Source organism: Falco naumanni, chromosome 5, assembly GCF_017639655.2.
Source record: "Falco naumanni isolate bFalNau1 chromosome 5, bFalNau1.pat, whole genome shotgun sequence".
Classification (NCBI taxonomy): Eukaryota; Metazoa; Chordata; class Aves; order Falconiformes; family Falconidae; genus Falco; species Falco naumanni.
In genome coordinates, this window is record NC_054058.1 from 49589135 (window position 1) to 49608289 (window position 19155).

The 19155-nt window shown below is 41.1% G+C and overlaps 1 protein-coding gene across 29 annotated transcripts in view; it reads left to right on the forward strand.

Moving 5' to 3' along the window:
* NRCAM (neuronal cell adhesion molecule) overlaps nucleotides 1–19155 on the forward strand; it is a 163924-nt gene that overhangs the window by 60538 nt on the left and 84231 nt on the right. The window lies entirely within an intron of this gene.

Here is a 19155-nt window from a genome sequence, read left to right on the forward strand (position 1 = left end):
TGCATCTGCAAGGTCAGATCAAATTTTAACATAACAGTTTAACTTCACTAGGGTTCTCATAACTTAGTCTGCTTTCTAAAATATGATTTGCAAAACAAAATGAGAAATTTAGTCCCAGTAACGCACATACTGTCTGTGGGTGGAAGACTGGACAGAAAAATCATGTTCAGCTTTTTGCTGCAGGCAGGTAATAGGAACTGTTCAGACAAAGTTTCTTATTTGTGTCCTATGACCAGTAATCTGACCCTTTCCTTGGTTGCTCCTTCTGGTAGAAAGCTGATTTTTCTATTTCCAGATTTTAATTTCACTTTTCACTAGTAAGTGAAAATTCCTTTCTCTCTTTCCTTGTACAGTCTCTCAAATGTCTTTTTAAAATTAAATACTCATTCTTAGTTCTTTAGGAATCTCATTTTGTATCCAAACCATGTAAGAGAACCGATTCTTTTAACACTTTTTGGAGGACAATTAAAAAACATCACTTCCAAACTTAAGTTGTATTGCTTAGTTTTACTCACAGAAACCCAAGTAGACACTGTACAGAACCCTAGGATTAAAACTGGATGTGTTCTAATGGGCCATCAGGTTGTGTAACTGTTGCATTCTTCTTCTGGGTGTAAGAATAAGTGAGAATTTGGTAAAAATTTGAACTTTAAAATAAAATACAATTAAATCCAGTACTTTATTGAAAACTGCATTTAAAAAAAAAAAAGTGTCAAAATTTTTAATGTAAGTGATACTTTTTCCAGGCTGTGACTTAGGAGACTCCTTCTTGATCTCTCTTCTCCTCCTTTATCCTGCAAGTGTACATATATTTCAGTATTTTAAAAAATTGTCATGGTTTAACTCCAGCTGGTAATTAAGCACCACACAGCTGCTCACTCACTCCCCCCTCAACCAGAGGGGTGGGGAGGAGAATCTGAAAGAAATGTAAAACTTGAGGGTTGAGATAAGAACAATTTAATAACTGAAAGAAAATACAAAAGAAAGAATAATAATAACAATAACAGTTATAATGAGAAGACAAGAGCAAAGAAATCCAAAGGTAAAGGGAGGAAAGAAAACAAATGATGCACAATACAACTGCTCACCACCCAAGCACAACTGCCCAGCTAGTCCCCAAGCAACGATCAGCCCACCATTGCCAACACTCCCCTTCCCCCCCCCTCCCCCCCAGTTTATATACCGAGCATGCTGTCGTATGGTATGGAATATCCCTTGGGCCAGTTCGGGTCAGCTGCCCTGGCTGTGTCCCCTCCCAGTTTCTTGTGCCCCTCCAGCCCTCTGGCTGGCAGGGCCTGAGAAACTGAAAAGTCCTTGCCCTAGTACAAACACCACCCAGCAACAACTGGAAACATCAGTGTGCCACCAACATTGTTCTCACACCAAATCCAAAACATGGCACTGCACCAGCTAGTAAGAAGAAAATTAACTCTATGCCAGCTGGAACAGGACAGAAATGATGGAAGAATAAAAATACAAAGATTTGGGGAATATAGAGCTAGAAAGATTGGAGCTTCCAAAACATTTTTGGTTTCTATTGTTTCTCCTAAATAATTTACCCTCTTTACAAGTCTTCCAACGTGTGCTGCTCATCTGCTTCTCTATTTTTTAATGTGCTTTTATAGCTGCTGTGTTACTAGGACATGCTCAAGTAGATGAAAAGGTTACAATGCATTTAATGGGAGAAGCTTCTCAGTGAAGTGGGAAAAGCAGTAGAAAATAAATTGTATGAAGATCCTGAAATAAAATAAAATAAATAATAGTAGGGCTATGGAATTAATACCTTTAGTATGAATTTGTATGGAAAAAGCTTATCTTTAAAAATGAAGTAATAAAGCTAAGGTTAGCCCTTTGTGACAATACATTCCAACACCCTTAACAGGCCTGAGTATCTAATGTTTAGAAATCTTGATTTTTCTGAAGTGACAAATTTAAAAGTGATCACTAAAATATTTTAATAAAATGTGTCGTGACTGATTAAGGAGCCGTATTCTTTGTAAACATTTTTTGAATATAAAACAGTTGCTTCCAAAACCCGAAAACTAAATAGGTTATTCATACCATGCTAGGCATCACTGCAATTCAGTGTTACCTCAATTTACATCTTCCTGACAGATAATAGTTTCAAGAACTGCATGAGGTACATAGCTTACAGTATTGTGAAGTTATGTCAGCACTTTCAGGGTGTTTACTGCAGTTATCAGGCATTTTCTTTAAAGAGCAATTACTCTGTTGTAATTTTAGTATTTCCTGTCTTGCTGGAATTTTGAGTCCTTTTGTTTTATTATGGAAAATTATTTGTTTTGAGTAGGTTTGAAACTGAGAATCTAAAATTGTTGCAGTTACTAAGAAAATATTTCAGTAACTTGATGCTCCTCTCCACTGTATTTCTTCAAGTTGTCATCATTTGAACCTTGCCAACTTGAAATATATGGTACTTAGTCAATTTGGAGGACCTGCCAAGAATGGAAGATCTGTGTAAGAGAGGCTAAGTAACTGTAGAAGTTTAAATTGTCTAAGAAACACATTTTCAAATATGAAACATTTTCAAATTTAAGTTGTAGTGCTTATGTAGCAAGATCCAATAATTAGCTGAATAACTATCCCAGTTCTCAAAAGTGTTGCTCCAATGGAACTTCAGATTTTGTTTGGCGAGAACTTCTACCTTCCGTATATGGCTGTATTTAGCTCCGTGAATTTCGTCCAGTCAAAAATTGATTTTTATGTCTGGAGGCCTGTGGAGGAACTCTGCCCTCCTCACTGACTGTGGAAAAGATGAATTAAGTATTACAGGCTGTTCCCTCTGGAGTCTTTCAAGGCTGGTCTACAGCTCGAAAGTTTTGTTGGCAATTTACTGGGCAATTAAATTCTCAGGAAGTACTTCAAAGGAAAATGGATGTTTGGCTGGCAGGAATGGCTGTTTTCCAGACAGAGAAGAGAAGAATGTTGCAAGGAGGATTTAAACCCTGTAGGTATTTTTAGAATAACCTACCACCAAGTGTCATATCTTCCTACTAGTTTTAAGATTGTTCAGACAAGTTTCTGCAGACCTCTGTGTGAAGTGGTAGCTCTCAGGCCACACTCCTTTTGAAGGTATCGAAGCTCCTTCACATCTAGAACAGCAGACTGCAGAAGAATAGCATGCTTCCACCTGTTAATGAATTTTAAGCAGTTGTAAAACTCGTTAGATAGAGCTGTATCTTGAATGGTGCTGTGAAATAGCATACAGCAAAAGTTCTTCCAGGTAAGTCACATACTTAGAAGATGGTATTAGTTGCCTTGGACTGTTTGCAGAGCCCTGGAGAATCGGGTAACTTCAGTTCATGTAAAGTAAATGGATCAAGTTTCTTACAGTATATTTAAACATTTTTTCACTGTACTTCTCCATGTCTCATTGATTCAGCTAGTGTAGTGTTTGCTGTTGAAAGAGTAAAGACAGTATTTTGTTCTTTTCAGGCCTTTTGGGAATGTGGAAAAATATAAGCATCCTAGATGCAGCACTTTGGATCTTTGGTTAGTGAAATGTTCATGAATTCAATTAGTTGATATAAACACTGGAAAGACACAGAATATTCCTGAAGCCTGCAGATGATAAAGGTGGTTGTAGAATTTAATGGGAACCACGAAAAAGTTATTTTTCTGTGTTTACAGTTGAATCTTGTTTCTTTCCTTACACAGTTCCCACAAAACAGTATCTGGTGTGAAATACAGTTGTGATTCTCAGTGTCTTCACATGTATGCTGCTATCAGTTTTTAACTTAGTTTATAAGTAAGCTTTTTAAGCTGAAGCTTTTGTAAAATCAATTTGTTCACTACAGAAGTATGCTTTGTTTAGTCATTTGAAAGTTAACACAAGTTTGGAAGAGCTGATGGGGCATTTTGTTTGGCTCACTTTTTGGCACCAATGCAGAAAAGTGGTTAGTAACTCATGCCTAAACTAGAAGGAAACTGGATCCACACCTGTTCTTTTAAAAATCAGAGTTGTCGTCCTTTTGAGGTGTTCAACTCTTGTTCACTGGTATCCCAGAAGTAAGTTAGGAAAAGGATTTTGAGAGCTTCATTCACCATACTGCTGCTGTTAAAAATCATGTGGATAACCTGTATGCAGTATTGAGAAATAGAAGGTAAAACTGGGAAGGGTGTTTGGCCCATATATTCTATTGAAACAATCGCATTAAAGGCTTACCACAAACAAATGTATTATACTGAAAGTCATCAGCATCCTTGTGCCTTCCCAGCATTACTGCAACATTTAGATAATGCATTTTGAAACTGTAATGAGATCTGTTTATTAATTTAAAGCCATATCTTTGGAGGATCTGGGAGGAATGGTGAAGTTGGAGAGGATTTAAGTGATTGCATTTTGATATGAAGAGCTTTACTCCAGTGCTTGAAAAGGGAAGAGTCACAAAAACGCTTCCTTAAACCTCTGAATGTTTATTGTGCAGTATGAAACTGAATAAAGATATTTTTTGTTGATGTAACTGTTTTACTTAAAGCTCCAAGCAGGATACTTAGTTTTATTCTTCACACAAACACGCTGTAGCAGCGTCTACTCTTAACCAAGTGGGACTAAGTACTCTTCAGGATCAGAAATAGCTTCCACAAAACAGCAGCTAGCATATCAGACTATTGGGTTCCTATTAGAGGGCAGTCTTACACAAGAATATACCTAGATTTTGGAAGATAGCATACTGCTATTGCTTCTTTGCTTTATGTATTCCATAGAGGCGGTTACTTGGGTTTTCTTGACTGTACAGTGGCCCACCTTCAGGAGTAACATAAACTCCCGAGAGTCTCGTGACTATGGCCTTTTGCTAGCTTAGACCTGAACTGGAAAAAGCCTAGTATACAGGTTTCCTTGTATTCCATAGTTGCATTACCACAGTACTGCGCAAAGCGTTGCTGCATCCTTCTTCCATACTCAGAGTCATGGTATGGTCTCATGACTGCACAACAGGTTTTCAGCTCTGATTTCTGGTTTCATGCTCATGTAACAGTACTTTGAACTCTCAGGAGAAAGAATTTAATTTTTTTCAGTAGTTTCTGTTGGCCGTGGTAGGCATTGCCTCACTGAGATTGCTAGTTGTTGTGAATACTGTACACAAACATCTGTCTCTTTTGTGTTCAATGTAATAGGGAACTTAGATGCCCAAACCAACAATGTGAATTCTTCTCTGGACCTAGGTGCTTATGTCCTTATGGTGTTCAGTGCTGAGAAGTCTGATGCTGTTGTTTCTGGTTTTGGCCCGAGGTGTTGAAGTAGAATCTTGTGGCTTGCATGTACGGTATTTGATATTCTGGGTTGTTCATCGTCAGCCTATTGAATATCCCCAAGTTGCATAGTATCCAGCAATGAATGACCTAACCAGTCAAGAACAAGGTTTTCTGCACCCTGATTCTTGCAGCTGCAGCACAACGTCTCCTCTTCTTACAAAGCTTCAGCTCTTCTCCAACACATGTTGCTCTGTGGAGGTCTCTGCTGTAGATCTTGCCTCAGGGCTGCAGGGAACGTTCAAGATGAAGAGATGTTGCACAGAGAAGCGAGCATATAAGCGAAAGGTTACAGAGAACACAGGCTTAGGACACAAAAAAACTGTAAGGGCAGTATGTGGGATGTGCATTTGTACCTTGACAGATGTTAGTGCTTATCTCTGTTAGGCAGGCGGTTACCTTCCTTGTCTGTTTGGTACAATAACTGCCTGCAACATGTTATGTCTCACAGTAGCTTCTCTCTGTGGAAACTAAAATGTAGGTTGTGCAACACCTTTGCTTTCAGGTGCTCTGTTGCACCCTGCTCTCTTCTTGCAGACCTCAGGAAAGCTGTATTTCTTTCCTGAATTTAAAGCACCTTAGTTCAGCGTAAGCTCTGTTTTGTTTCCAGGAGGCACTCACTCTGTACCAAGGTGTGTAGCTCCTTTGGTACTTGCACTCAGCCAGATAATGACCTTACTTGATTTGACAAACATGTTTGGATGCAATTGTCTCTAGTTGAACTCAACAGCAGAATTCCTGTTGACATTACTAAGTTAGGATATCATTTGTTATCATTGGGTATCTGTGATGAGATCGCATTCATAGTGGTATATGACAACTGATGGAATTAGGTTTAGGTTATTTAATTTACTTTTCTAGTTGATTTTTGTCAAGCTTTTTTCATCCATACTGGTCTACACTGGTTGGAAGATCCATACAAAGATATCTATGTTTTTTTCAGCTCAGTTCATTTGAAAGAGGGGAGGCCATGACAGGATATGAAAAGTTTTCTGTGGCATAGTATGTGACATTTCATGCAGCAAATACACTTGGCTCTTATTTGGACATTATGACTAAACGGTAGTTACGAAGCCATTGCTTTTTATGATACTGTAATTCTTTACCACTCATTCACAATAGGAAATGGCTGAAGAAGCACACCATCCTGTGTCAGTGTAATTTGCTTTCTAACATTGTAACTTCTCAACTGTCTCAACATAGACAGATGGGTGTTCTTCAAAGAGCTAAGCCAGCAGAAGTTCTTACAGCCTATCAGCCTGCCTGACTTAGTTTCTGCTGATGGGTATCACCTTCCTGTGTAAGCAAGGTAAATTAGTCATTTCATATTTTACCTGTTTCAAGCTTGTTAATTCCTTTGTTAATTATACCAGCTGGAAGAGGACATTTGTCTGTAATTTTACAGAACTCATAGTATGCTAGTGATGAAATTAAATTGGGCATAGATTTACAGTGGTGGACTAGAAGCCAGTGTAACTTGATGAAGAGTTAGGGGTAGTGGCTCTGTTTTTTTCAGGTGTATTCATGGAACCTTGTCTAGCATGTATGAGTCAAAGGATAGAGAACTAAAAAGCTTTGGCCCTAAACTTACTAGGCAGAGGCACGAAGAATAACATCAGTTTTGAACAGAATTGAGCTAAAATCTCACTGGCCCTATAACATGATCAGTAAAGTACTAGATTGAGCTATGTGGGCACTATCATCAGAGGGGAAAAAATGCTTCCAGTATCACTTTGCATTCAGCTGGGATTAGTATTAGGATAGTAAAATGTAGCGGGTGATTAGATATGAGGGATTGCATTCTCTCTATTGCAAAAGGTGAAATCTAAAATCTGTGGTATGAAAATTCTCCAGTTAAGCCTTTTTTGCAACCCTTATAAGTCCTTTGTGAAATAAAAAAACCTGTTACCTTTGGGAAAGCATCTATGGAGCATCAACATTTTCAAGCTTTTATTAAATGATTATTTTATATAGAATTTGTGGAATATAAAGCAGAGATACTGTTTAGTAATGCACACTGAAGAATATGTAATCTCATGTTTATTCCACAGAGGCTTTTGGTTTTGTTTTGGGATTCATGAACTCTCATGGGTCTTCTAAAAATGAGCAGATGTGAGTACTGTAGTAGCTCAATAATGTCATCTATCTGGCATCAGGAGCCCTCTTTTGCAGTAGTTAAGTGTCTTTTGATATGTGACGTGGTCCGGTAGTGTTGTAAAGCTCTCTGGCTTCACTGAAGAGTAAATGACTGAGTATCAGCAGTTTGTAAAGCCTTTTAATACTGCTGAAAGAACAGATAATGACAGTGTACAGTGCTAGAACAAAACAACAAAGACTGGATGTACAAATGTTGATGGCCACTTAGTTTCTAAAATAATTACAGTTCATGTGGTTTTGGCTTTTACAACTTTGGAGTATAAATCCTTTTTGTTGATTTTCCATAAAGTGTTATTCAGGGAACACATTTCTGCAAGAAAACTGTCAAACGTTTAGCCACAGAAAGCAAAAACATTTCTTTGAAACCTGTCATCCAGTCATCTGTCAGTATATTCATTACTTTTGAAATGCCACCAAAGCAGCCATGAATTAGAAGGGGAGAAGTTGTTTGGAAAGAGGATATATCCTTCTCATGTTAAGATTTATACTAGCATTTTGTAAATAAATTACTGACCTAATCTAGTGGCAAAATGACAGAATATATTACAAATTTTGCTTGGCAAAACACAGTAAAAATTGAATCTGTGGATTGTTCGCAAAATTCTTTTATCCCTGCCTTGTTTTGTAATTCCTTTAAAGCAAGTCATGACAGCCTGGAAAAAGGATGGGCAGGCTCTCTGGGAACAGTGGAAAATTCTTTTGTGTCTACCTACTGCAGTACTTGGATCTCGTTCAAGTGGCAAAAAAAAAGGCTCTACCTACTCTCACTATCAGAGGAGCTGATATTTTTTTTTTCCCAACCTCTTTTGGAAAAGTGTACTTTCTTTCCACAAGAAAAATTATTTTGTTTTTCATTGCCTTCTGTAATCAATAAGATAATGTAGAAATTAATTATGAATTTTTGAGTACCTTTAAAACTACAACTAGTTTAGTAGGAAATTTCCTGCAAAAGTTCTTGTGCCTTATTGCCATCAGATAAAGCTTCTTGATCCTGACAGACTGAGCTACTGCTGTGTGTTGTGACGTAGCTAAACAGAGCTAAATGCCTTTCCACTGAAAAACATCTTTCCACTCGGAAACCCTAAACAATAAGGGATTCCTACAGATTTGAAAAAAGGATAGTTTGTATGTGTGTGCTCACTCACACAGGTAAGAATGAGATCCATTTAAGACAGCATCATGCTGAGAGGGGAGGGAGAAGTCAGGTCAGGATGCTTGGTCAGGATGCTGCCTGAAAAGGCTATGAAGCTTTGAGCTCAAAACCAGTATTTGATTTCTTTTTGAAAGAATGTCACATCAGACTACTATAGATGAATGAAACGTGTTTTTAAAATCTCCTTTTTCCAATAACCTACATACTGAGATGCCTCTTTCCCAGTATTCAGGTCAAAAGTGGTATTTCTCTTTATCTTACTTTATTGACATTGCTTTAAAAGTTGGGGGTTTTTTCTTCCTGAAAGTATACCAACAGTTGAAATTAAATTAGTAGCCAGAACCTCTTGCAAATCTTTGTGCCCTTGTGAGCTTTTCTTTAACATGGCACACAGTTTAACTGACTATTTAGCAAAAAATACTTTTAAAATTCTGATATAGATCAATGAGTTTTGATGGAGAATCTTGGGTTAGTTCTCGCTCTTTGTCATATTCTAGAGCACTATATTAACCTAAAAAATATTCTGTCAAGTACCTGGCTTTGTCTGCACCCCTTTTCCATAAATGCCTTAAGTATGACTTTTCAGTTTCCTTTTTAATTGCTGCTTTGACTTCTATATAATTTGCAAATTATTTCTGTATCATTTGCAAACTGGTGGGCAAATGGAAAAGCTCTGTTGTGCCAGACGTTATCTGAGATGCAAGTGAGCGCAGGAACTGCAGTCAGGGTGCTTTTTTAAAGGAGCATTTTCATCAAAGCAACAGGTTCTGATTAATTTGAGAAATACAGTTCTCATTTGTCACAGGACAGACTAAATACTGTTTTCGTGTGTATATATACGTACACACATATATATTGCTAATTATATAATTACTTAAATTATCTAGCTATATAAATTATGTATACAACTAAATTTCCTATCTTTAGAAGTAAAAGCCTTGAAATACAGAATTTACAGTACTTAAGTTCATCCTGGTAAATATATGTGAAGGATGGTACCATGTTAGGCTTACTTTACAGGAGGCTGTGTACATTGTGTGGTAGCTGCCTACTGTAGTGGGTTTGCGTGGCAAGGTTTTGGTAGCAGGGGGGCTACATGGGTGGCTTCTGCGAGAAGCTGCCAGAAGTTTCTCCCATGTCTGATGGAGCTAGTGCCAGCCAGCTCCAAGATGGACCCACTGCTGGCCAAGGCTGAGTTAATCAGTGACAGTGTCGGCACCTCTGGGACAGCATATTAAGAAGGGGGGTGGGGTGGGGGATAGAAATCTACGCCAGCAGATGAGAGAAGTCAGACTGTGAGCGGAGCACCCCTGCAGCCCCCCAGGCCGGTGCAGACGGAGGGGCAGGGGGGGCTCCAGGCCCGGAGCAGAGGTTCCCCGGCAGCCCCTGGGGAAGCCCCTGGTGAGGCAGGCTGTGCCCCTCAGCCCATGGAGGGTAACGGTGGGGCAGGTCCCCACCTGCAGCCCCTGGGGACCCCACGCCGCAGCAGGGGGTGCCCGAAGGGGGCTGTGACCCCGTGGGCAGCCCGTGCTGGGGCAGGGTCCTGGCAGGGCCTGTGTCCCCGTGGGGAGAGGAGCCCAGGCTGGGGCAGGTTTGCTGGCCGGGCTGGTGACCCCGCGGGGGACCCAGGCTGGAGCCGTCTGTGCCTGAAGGGCTGCGCCCCGTGGGGGGGACCCCAGGCTGGAGCAGGTGTGAACTCTAGTCCATGGGAAGGTCTCACGGTGGAGAAGTTCATGGAGGACTGTCTCATGTGGGAGGGACCCCACACTGGAGCAGGGGAAGGGTGAGAGAAGCAGTAGAAACAACATGATGAACTAAACGTGACCCTCATTCCCTGTTCCCCTGTACTGCTTGGGGGAAGGAGGTAGAGAAGCTGGGAATTAAGTTAAGCCCTAGAAGAGAGGGGTGGGGGAAGGTGTTTTTCTGATCTGATATTAATAAATTAAACTAATTTCTGCAAGCCAAGTCTTTTTTTACCAAGTGATGGTAATTGCTGAGTGATCTCCCTGTCCTTATGTCAACCCAGGAGCCTTTCGTTATATTTTCTCTCCTCTGTGAGGAACAGAGTGGTAGAGTGGCTTTGGTGGGCACCTGGTGTCCATACAGGGTCAAACCACCAAATCTACACTTTTTGGAACTGTGTTTTTCTTGATAAACCAAATAAATCTTATTTGAATAAATTAGCATTGTAAAAGGTTGGTGAATACAAAACTCAGTCAGGGAAATCCAGTAAGGTTTTGACATTCCTTTTTACATGACTTCAGGAGTTTGCAGAACATAGTGCTTCTCTTCAGAATTAAAAATTCACGTATCTAACAGACTACACTAGAAACAATGCTGCAGTTCATTAGGAAGAACTACAAGGACATGTTTTGAATCATAAAGATAGTAAAAAAGAAATGTCAATGCCATTTTTTTAATGGAAATGTGCAGTGAAATTTATGAATGCATTTAGCATCTTGTGAAATGTGTCTGAGACAGTGAAAGAAGAGTCAGTATGAGCTTTACGGGCTGCTGTTCTATTGCGATACAGATGTGTCACAGGTAAGCATATGAAGGCAGAAGATCCATTTCTGTTCTCTTCCTCCCCATGTGTGTCAGGAGTAACTCTACTGAGGTTAGTGCAGTTCTGTGTATGTGAAACAATGTAAACGAAGCAGAACTCGGTTGAAGTTAGTGTTCTTGTTAGCCAGATTGTTACATCCAGATGTTACATCTAGAATAATTTTTCTGTGATGTAGAAATTTTAGTGTAGGATTTTTAACGGTGGGAGGGCTATAGGATTGTTCACTTATTTATAGAATCATAGAGTGTTTTGGGTTGGAAGGGACCTTAAAGATAATCTAGTTCCAACCCCCTGCCATGGGCAGGGACACCTTCCACTCGACCAGGTTGCTCAAAGCCCCATCCAGCCTGGCCTTGAACACTTCCAGGGATGGGGCATCCACAGCTTCTGTGGACAACCTGTTCCAGTGCCTCACCACCTTCACAGTGAAGAATTTCTTCCTAATATCAAATCTAAACCTACCCTTCTTTGCTCAAAGCCATTCCCCCTTGTTCTATCCCTACATGCCCTTGTTAAAAGTCTCTCTCCAGCTTTCTTGTAGGCCCCCTTCGGGTACTGAAAGGCTGCTATAAGATTTCCCCAGAGAACGAGGCTGAACAACCCCAGCTCTCTCAGCCTGTCTTCAGAGGAGAGGTGTTACAGCCCCTGATCATCTTCATGGCCCTCCTTGGGACTCCCTGCAGCAGGTTTATGTCCTTCTTATGTTGGGTGCTCCAGAGCTGAATGTAGTACTCCAGGTGGTGTCTCGCAAGAGCGGAGCAGAGGGGGAGAATCACTGCCCTCATCCTGATGGTCACGCTTCCTCTGATGCAGCCCAGGGTATGGTTGACTTTCTGGGCTGCAAGCACACATGACTGGGTCATGTTGAGCTTCTCATCTGCCAACACCCCCAAGTCCTCCTCAGGGCTGCTCTCAATCCATTCCCTGCCCAGCCTGTATTTGTGCTTGCGATTGCCTCAAGCCAGGTGCAGGACCTTGCACATGGCCTTGTTGGACTTCATGAGCTTCTCACAGGCCCACCTCTCAACCCTGTCAAGGTCCCTCTGGATGGCATCCCTTCCTTCCAGTGTGTTGACTGCACCACACAGCTTGGTGTTGTTGGCAGACTTGCTGAGGGTGCACTCAGTCCCACTGTCTGTGTTGTCAACAAGGATGTTTAACAGTGCTAGTCCCAGTACTGACCCCTGAGGAATGCCACTCATTGCTGTTCTCCACTTGGACGTCAAGACATGGACCGCAACTCTTTGAGTGTGACCGTCCAGCTAATCCCTTATCCACTGAGTTGTCCATGTGAAATCCATGTTTCTCCAGTTTAGAGACAAGGATGGCGTCTTGATTACTTTGCACAAGTCCAGGTAGGTGACAGCAGTCACTGTTCCCTCATCCACCAACACTGTAACCCATTGTAGAAGGCCACCAAACCTGTGAGGCACGATTTGCCCTTAGTGAAGCCATGTTGGCTGTTACCAATCACCTCATTTTCCTTGTGCCTTAATGTAGTCTCCAGGAGGATCTGTTCCACAATCCTGCTGGACACAGAGGTGAGACTGACTGGCTTGTAGTTTCCTGAGTGTTCCTTATTTCCCTTTTTAAAAATGGGGGTTATGTTTCCCATTTTCCAGTCAGTGGGGACTTCACTGCATTGCCACAACTTCTTAGATCTGAAGGATGGTGCCTTAGCCACTTCATCCACCATCAGGGTCCGTGGATGTGTCTCATCAGGACTCATGGACGTGTGCACCTTCAGGTTCTTTAGGTGGTCTCGAACGTGATATTCTTGTACAGTGGTGTTCTGGTTTCAGCTGGCATAGAGTTAATTTTCTTCTTAGTAGCTGGTGCAGTGCCATGTTTTGGATTTGGTGAGAATAATGTCAACAGCACGCTGACATTTTTAGTTGTTGCTGGGTGATGTTTATACTAAGTCAAGGACTTTGCCGTTTCTCAGGCCCTGCCAGCCAGAGGGCTGGAGAGGCACAAGAAACTGGGAGGGGACACAGCCAGGGCAGCTGACCCGAACTGGCCAAAGGGATATTCCATGCCATAGAACATCATCCTGACTATATAAAGCTGGGGGAAGAAGAAGGAAGGAGAGGACGTTCGGTGTTATGGCACTTGTCTTCCCAGGTATCTGTTACACTTGATGGAGCCCTGCTGTCCTGGGGACGGCTGAACACCTGCCTGCCCATGGGAAGTGGTGAACAAATTCCTTGTTTTACTTTGCTTGCCTGTGCAGCTGTTGCTTTACCTATTAAATGGTCTTTGTCTCAACCCACGTGTTTTATCAGTTTTACTGTTCTGATTGTCTCCCCTGTCCCACTGTGGGGGGAGTGAGCGAGCAGCTGGCTGGGGCATAGTCGCTGGCTGGGCTTAAACCAAGTGTGCAGTTCATTCTCCCAGTCCCTGCCTTCTGCGACTTGTGTGGCTGGAGCGCTTGCCAGTGAAAACTGAGGCAAAAAAAGTAATTGAGAACCTCAGCCTTCTCCATATCCCAGGCAACCAGGTCTCCTTTTTCCTTCTGGACAGGGCCCACGTTCTCTCTGGCCTTGCTTTTATCACCGACATACCTATAGAAGCTTTTCTTGTTGCCCTTGTTGTCCCTGGCCAGATTTAATTCTATCAGGACTTTAGCTTTCCAAACCTGATCCCTGACTACTCAGTTTCTCTATATTCCTCCCAGACTACCTGTCCTTGCTTCCACCCTCTGCAGACTTCCTTTTTGTGTCAGAGTCTGTTTAGGAGCTCTTCGTTCATCCACACAGGCTTCCTGGCATTTTTGCCTGACTTCCTCTTGTTGGGATGCATCGCTGCTGAGCTTAGAGGAGGTGATCCTTGAATACTAGCCACCTTTCTTGGGCCCCACCTCCCTCCAGGGCTTTATTCCATGGTACCCTATCAAGCAGATCTCTGAAGAGGCCAGACTCTGCTCTCCTGATGTCCAGGGCAGTGGACTTGCTGTGTGCTCTCCTTGCTGCCCTAAGGATCTTCAGCTCCACCATGTCATGGTCACTGCAGCCAAGGCTGCCCTTGAGCTTCACATTCCCCACCAGCCCCTCCCTTGTTGGTAAGGACAAGGTCCAGCATAGCACTTCTTCTCATCTGCCCTGCCTGTCCTTCCTGAAGAGCCTGTATCCTTCCATTCCAACACCACTAGCCACAGGAGCCATCTCCCCACATCTCTGTGATGCCATAAGATCATAGCCCTGCAGGTGTGCACGAGTCTCTTAACTCCTCTTGTTTATTCCCCATGCTGTGTGCATTTGCATAGAGGCATTATTGCATCCTGCAGTTGAACGTGTTTAAACCTGAAAAGTGTTACCATCTAGGAGGAAATGGGATATGTCCAAAGAGCTTCCTTTTGTGAAGGAAAGGGAGGAACAGTCCCAGAGGCTTTGAATGGTTAGGCCACATCTCCACTGCTGTGCATGGAAGAATGCAGGAGGAATTCAAAGGTGGGATGAAGTTTAAGATGAAGTCGTCAAATTCTGAATTATTACTTACATGACCTGAAGCTATTGAAGCCTATTCTGGACATATTTAAATGTCCAGTAGGTAGGGAGAAGTTCAGCATCCCTTTCCCATTGTCAAGTTGATCTGTTGGTAGCCTGGTGCTTATAGTCTAACCCTGTGTCATGTCTTGTCCAACGTCTTGTCCTGGACATTCGAAAAAATGTTAAAGACTGTGTGTATTTTGAAGTTGCTAATATGAGACAAGGATTCCAACAAGTTACCTCAAATAAAATGCATCTTTTGTTTTTCCATAACTATTAAGCTTTAAGTGATTGAACGGTATAAGATTCTGCAGCAGTGGCTTGCTAAAGTGAAAACTAGTTTAAAAAGAAAATATGGCTGTGAGTCATAGGGACATGAAGAAACTGGGTCCTTGCTGAAGGCCATGCGAAGGAATGGTCATATTGAGCAACTGATTAGTCTGAATGAAAAAGCTAAGTATAAGTTAACTTTGAAGACGGCAGCATGAGAGAATTCCTTGGGAAATGCAGTAAGTCTGTAATTCTGAGAAGGTAATTCTTTCCCATAGCAAAGTAGGTGAAAAGAAACTCTTTGGGAGACTGCCTTTGAATAACATGTTTTAACCTTTATGGACTTTGTAGAGATTTGAAAAATCATGATGGATGTTGTTGGCTTTCCATTTATTGAGTCAAATGGAGTAAGCCAGAGGTATTAGGATCTTTTTTTTATTTTATTTTAAATTCTTTTTAAGAAAAATACTGTGCATACATACCTGTTTTTAGATATTTGACCCTGCTCTGAAGTAGTTTTCCTTGGCAGAGTATTCCTTGCCAACGCTTCAGGAGGAACAGGTTCAACTTAAGACTGATGGGAATACTTCAGTATGGCATTCAGCCAACCCCGATCTATGAGGACTCGGGCTGGGGATACAGTTTCACATGATACTTTACTTTTTTTAATTTCAGGCTGTCATCCAAAAGAGGTAGTTCCTTTGGGAAAATCTCTTGACATGTCAGAACCTAATCTTTTCTTGCATAGGTTATTCTCTTGGATCAGTGAACTAATGTAGCTCACTGGGGATACTACAGTTCTTACATGCAAGGAGAGAGGGCAGGAACTTTCAGTGAGGAGTAGAGGAAGAGCTCAGAACCTCTGCATATCTTCTTGACAGCTACTTGTCACTAGATCAGAGCAAACCTAGTGTGAAATTCCACCCCTAAATAAAGTGTCAACTTTTTCACTTAAGAGAAAGGCAACGCTGGAGAGAACTCTAAGGACTGCTCTTACAAAACAGGGAGTATGGCCAGTGAATGGATAGTCCTAATTCCACCCCACCAGCCGGGTTCTATTCTAATGTGTAGAACTCAGCTGCGTCATTCTGTGACTCTGCCCAGCAAACCAAAGAAGGAAAGTCGTCGTTCTGGTCTCCATGCACCTCCTTTCTCATATCTGCAGTGGTTTGGGATATATGGAGTATTAAATACTGAAGTGTACCTTCTAATAAAGTACTTTGATGATCAAGAGACTACAGTGATTGCTGGCAAAAAAGAGGAAATTACTTTTCTAATAAAGCCCTTCATGCTTTTATAGTAGCAAAGGCTATATGTAGTAGTATGGCCAACTTCATTTCTGCTCAGCAGTCAAGTTAGTTCTGGTTTAATTGTATTTGTCTTCTCAACTCGCGTTTACCTGAGTGCTATTTTTTGGTGCAGGTGCCTTGACCCAAATATACTGGGAGTTGTTCACTTTGTTTAAAACATATTTTTAAATATAGTTCTGTCCTTTTAAAAACTTTGAGTCTTTCCTTCCTTTTTCTGTTTTCCCCCGATGTTCAATATCTCTGCTAAACCAGTGCAGTGACTTAGTTAAACTTTCTCTGATTAAACATGTGAGAAAGCCTATGTGTGAAGTTCAGAGCGTCTGAGTCATGCCGACTGTTGGCTTTATGTCTGGAAATTCTGGTTTTTGATATTAAACATAAAGGTATATCACATTTTTCCCAGCATATACTGATGTAAATTCATCTTGCAAGTTGAAAATAGCCAAGATTGTCAGCCGTTGTGGCAAAAAGGAACGTTGTTTCATTAAGCAGAAATTTTATTATCGTACTTGGCAACTACCCAGCAGCAAGCATTATATGTTAAAATGCATGTAATTTGTTGGACCCAGCCTAATGCTGGGAACCCACTATCAAGATTAAAGAAGAGTGAGAAAAGGTCTTACTTCATCTTTACCTCCTCCACAGTTTCGTGGAGGATGCTTCCAGGTGACTCCTTTGTACAGCAGCCAGCTCCTGTAACAGAATGAATTATGAAGTTAAAAATGAGACATGAGTGTGAATGCTGAGATCCCTGTGAAAACCTGTAACGTTTTAAAATAAATAATAAGGGATGCAAACAGGTCAGTTGCCTTTGTGTTCTGCTCTTGATTCAAACGTAAGAAGAACAAAACACCTTAAGATGTGAATCTTAAAAGAGACACAGACTCTTTCCCTTTTCTGTTATTCAGGGTTTTAAGAAGAGTATTCCTGTGTCCTGCTGACAAGCCCTGAATATGTTGATGCCTGTTTTCTGCTTTTTCCTTCTGGAAGAGGAAGCTTGCAAGGGTTTCCTTGGTCATTGTCTGGTGATTGCTGCACAGGCAACCAACATGACATAAACCCTTTCATGAACTTGATCCAATTCTATCTAAACTATAGTACAAAAAAATTGCTCCAGGTTCTCAAATGACAAAGAAACAAAACCAAGCCCCCGAAAACTAACACCACCACGCCCCAACATACAGAAACCCCTCATCCCTGAGCTTTTAAGTATCTGTCTTGGTATGAAAAATACTGCTTTCATGCTCTTAGAGACGGAAGTTGATTTGCTAGTTTAAATTTTACTCTGAAGGGGAGTGAAGCTATTTGTTTCAGTTTAAGTGTTGTTTGGACAAATTGAACTTAATTGTGGAATATAGTTATGAATTTAACTTGTAGTTTATGCTAGAAACTGGTGAACTACTTACCAAATCTTTGCAGTGAAACAGCTTGAGTCGAGTTCCTGCTAAGGAGGGAAGGAATCGGGGCTGGGAGAGGGCTGCCCTAATTTTGCTGCCTGGTATTATCAGCCAGTCTCAGCTGCTATAACTGCCCTCTCTGAGAGAGTATTATTAATTTAGTGTTTTATTGTTCTGACAGTAAGAAAAGCTATTATCTCAACCCTCTATGTCACTATGAGACAGATTGATTGTGTTCAAAGTCTGTTTGAGGTTTATTTCCTTGATGGATTTTATTTCCTGTCAGTCTCCTTCATAGATAGCTACTCTCTCAGCAGTATGGAGAACAGCTCTTACACTAGTCTGGTGGTGCCCGGCTAGTTTACAGCTTTTAGGGAGGAAAAACGGCAGCATCTGTCTGTCTTCAAGAAGGAAGGATGTTTAGGCAGAGATCAGGGTGGGGGAGGGAGAGATCTAGTACATTCACAACTGGTTGTCTAAGGTCCTTCCTTAATTTCTTGCTCCTTTTTGTAAACAGGCACGCTTAATTTTGTAGTATATGCACACATTCTGCACAGTTGCACCATGAACATCAGTGCAACCATGAAACTATAGGCTGGGTAGAGTTGCCTTTTCCTTTTGCTCTGTCCCTGTGCCTGGTGAAGCATTTCCCAGGAGCCCTACTTTAGGCTTCAACTTCTTCCTGTAGACCATACGGGAAATTTGGAAAGACCTCCCCATTTCCACAAGTCTTGCTTTCCAGAAGTACTGCTTTGAGATACATTATTCTTCTAAGCAAATCTGAGCTGGGAATTGAAGCTGTGGAACCCTAGGGAATAATGCCTGAAGGGAAGTTAAAGGTGAGACTAAAAATCAGGCTGGTTTCAGAGATGTAAGAACAGGAGATCAAAAATCAGTTTCTTCCCTATGGTGCAGTAGTTTGTACGTGTCCTCACAGACCCAATTAAAATAACATTTGATTAGAATGAATACAACAAAGCACAGTTTTAAGTGGTACTAAGTCTCTGGATAAATTCAAAACCCAGCAAAATTTAATTTTGTATTAAAGATTAAAGAGTACTTTCTGGTCTTAGTTATATTATGGTTTCTCTGGTGTATAAGCAGTAAGGCAATTTAATGTAAAATTAAAAATCCTTGGACAACAGCATCTCTCTCAATTCAAATTAGCATGGCTGAGAAAATAATTTTAGCCTTTAATGTTGGTTTATAGCAATTTTGACCTCTTTATGTGTTGAAATCCAGAACAGTATTATGCTAATATGGCTGTATCACCTGCAGGTGTTGCTTGAGAGTCGAGCGAGCAGTCCTTTGTACTTTCTTTGAAATATCGATATTTCAAGATGGGCAAAGGAGAGGGGTCTGACTGACAAGCTGCCTTGATACACTGTTACTCTAACTATGACTGGATTGACTGAAAAGTGCCTCAAAGAGTAAGATAATTTATAAACACTATACAGCATAGCCAAGTGTTTGAAGTAATCAAAGCTAATTAGGAATGTATTTTCATTTTTTAAAATGTCTTAATTTTTATAGTATCTTG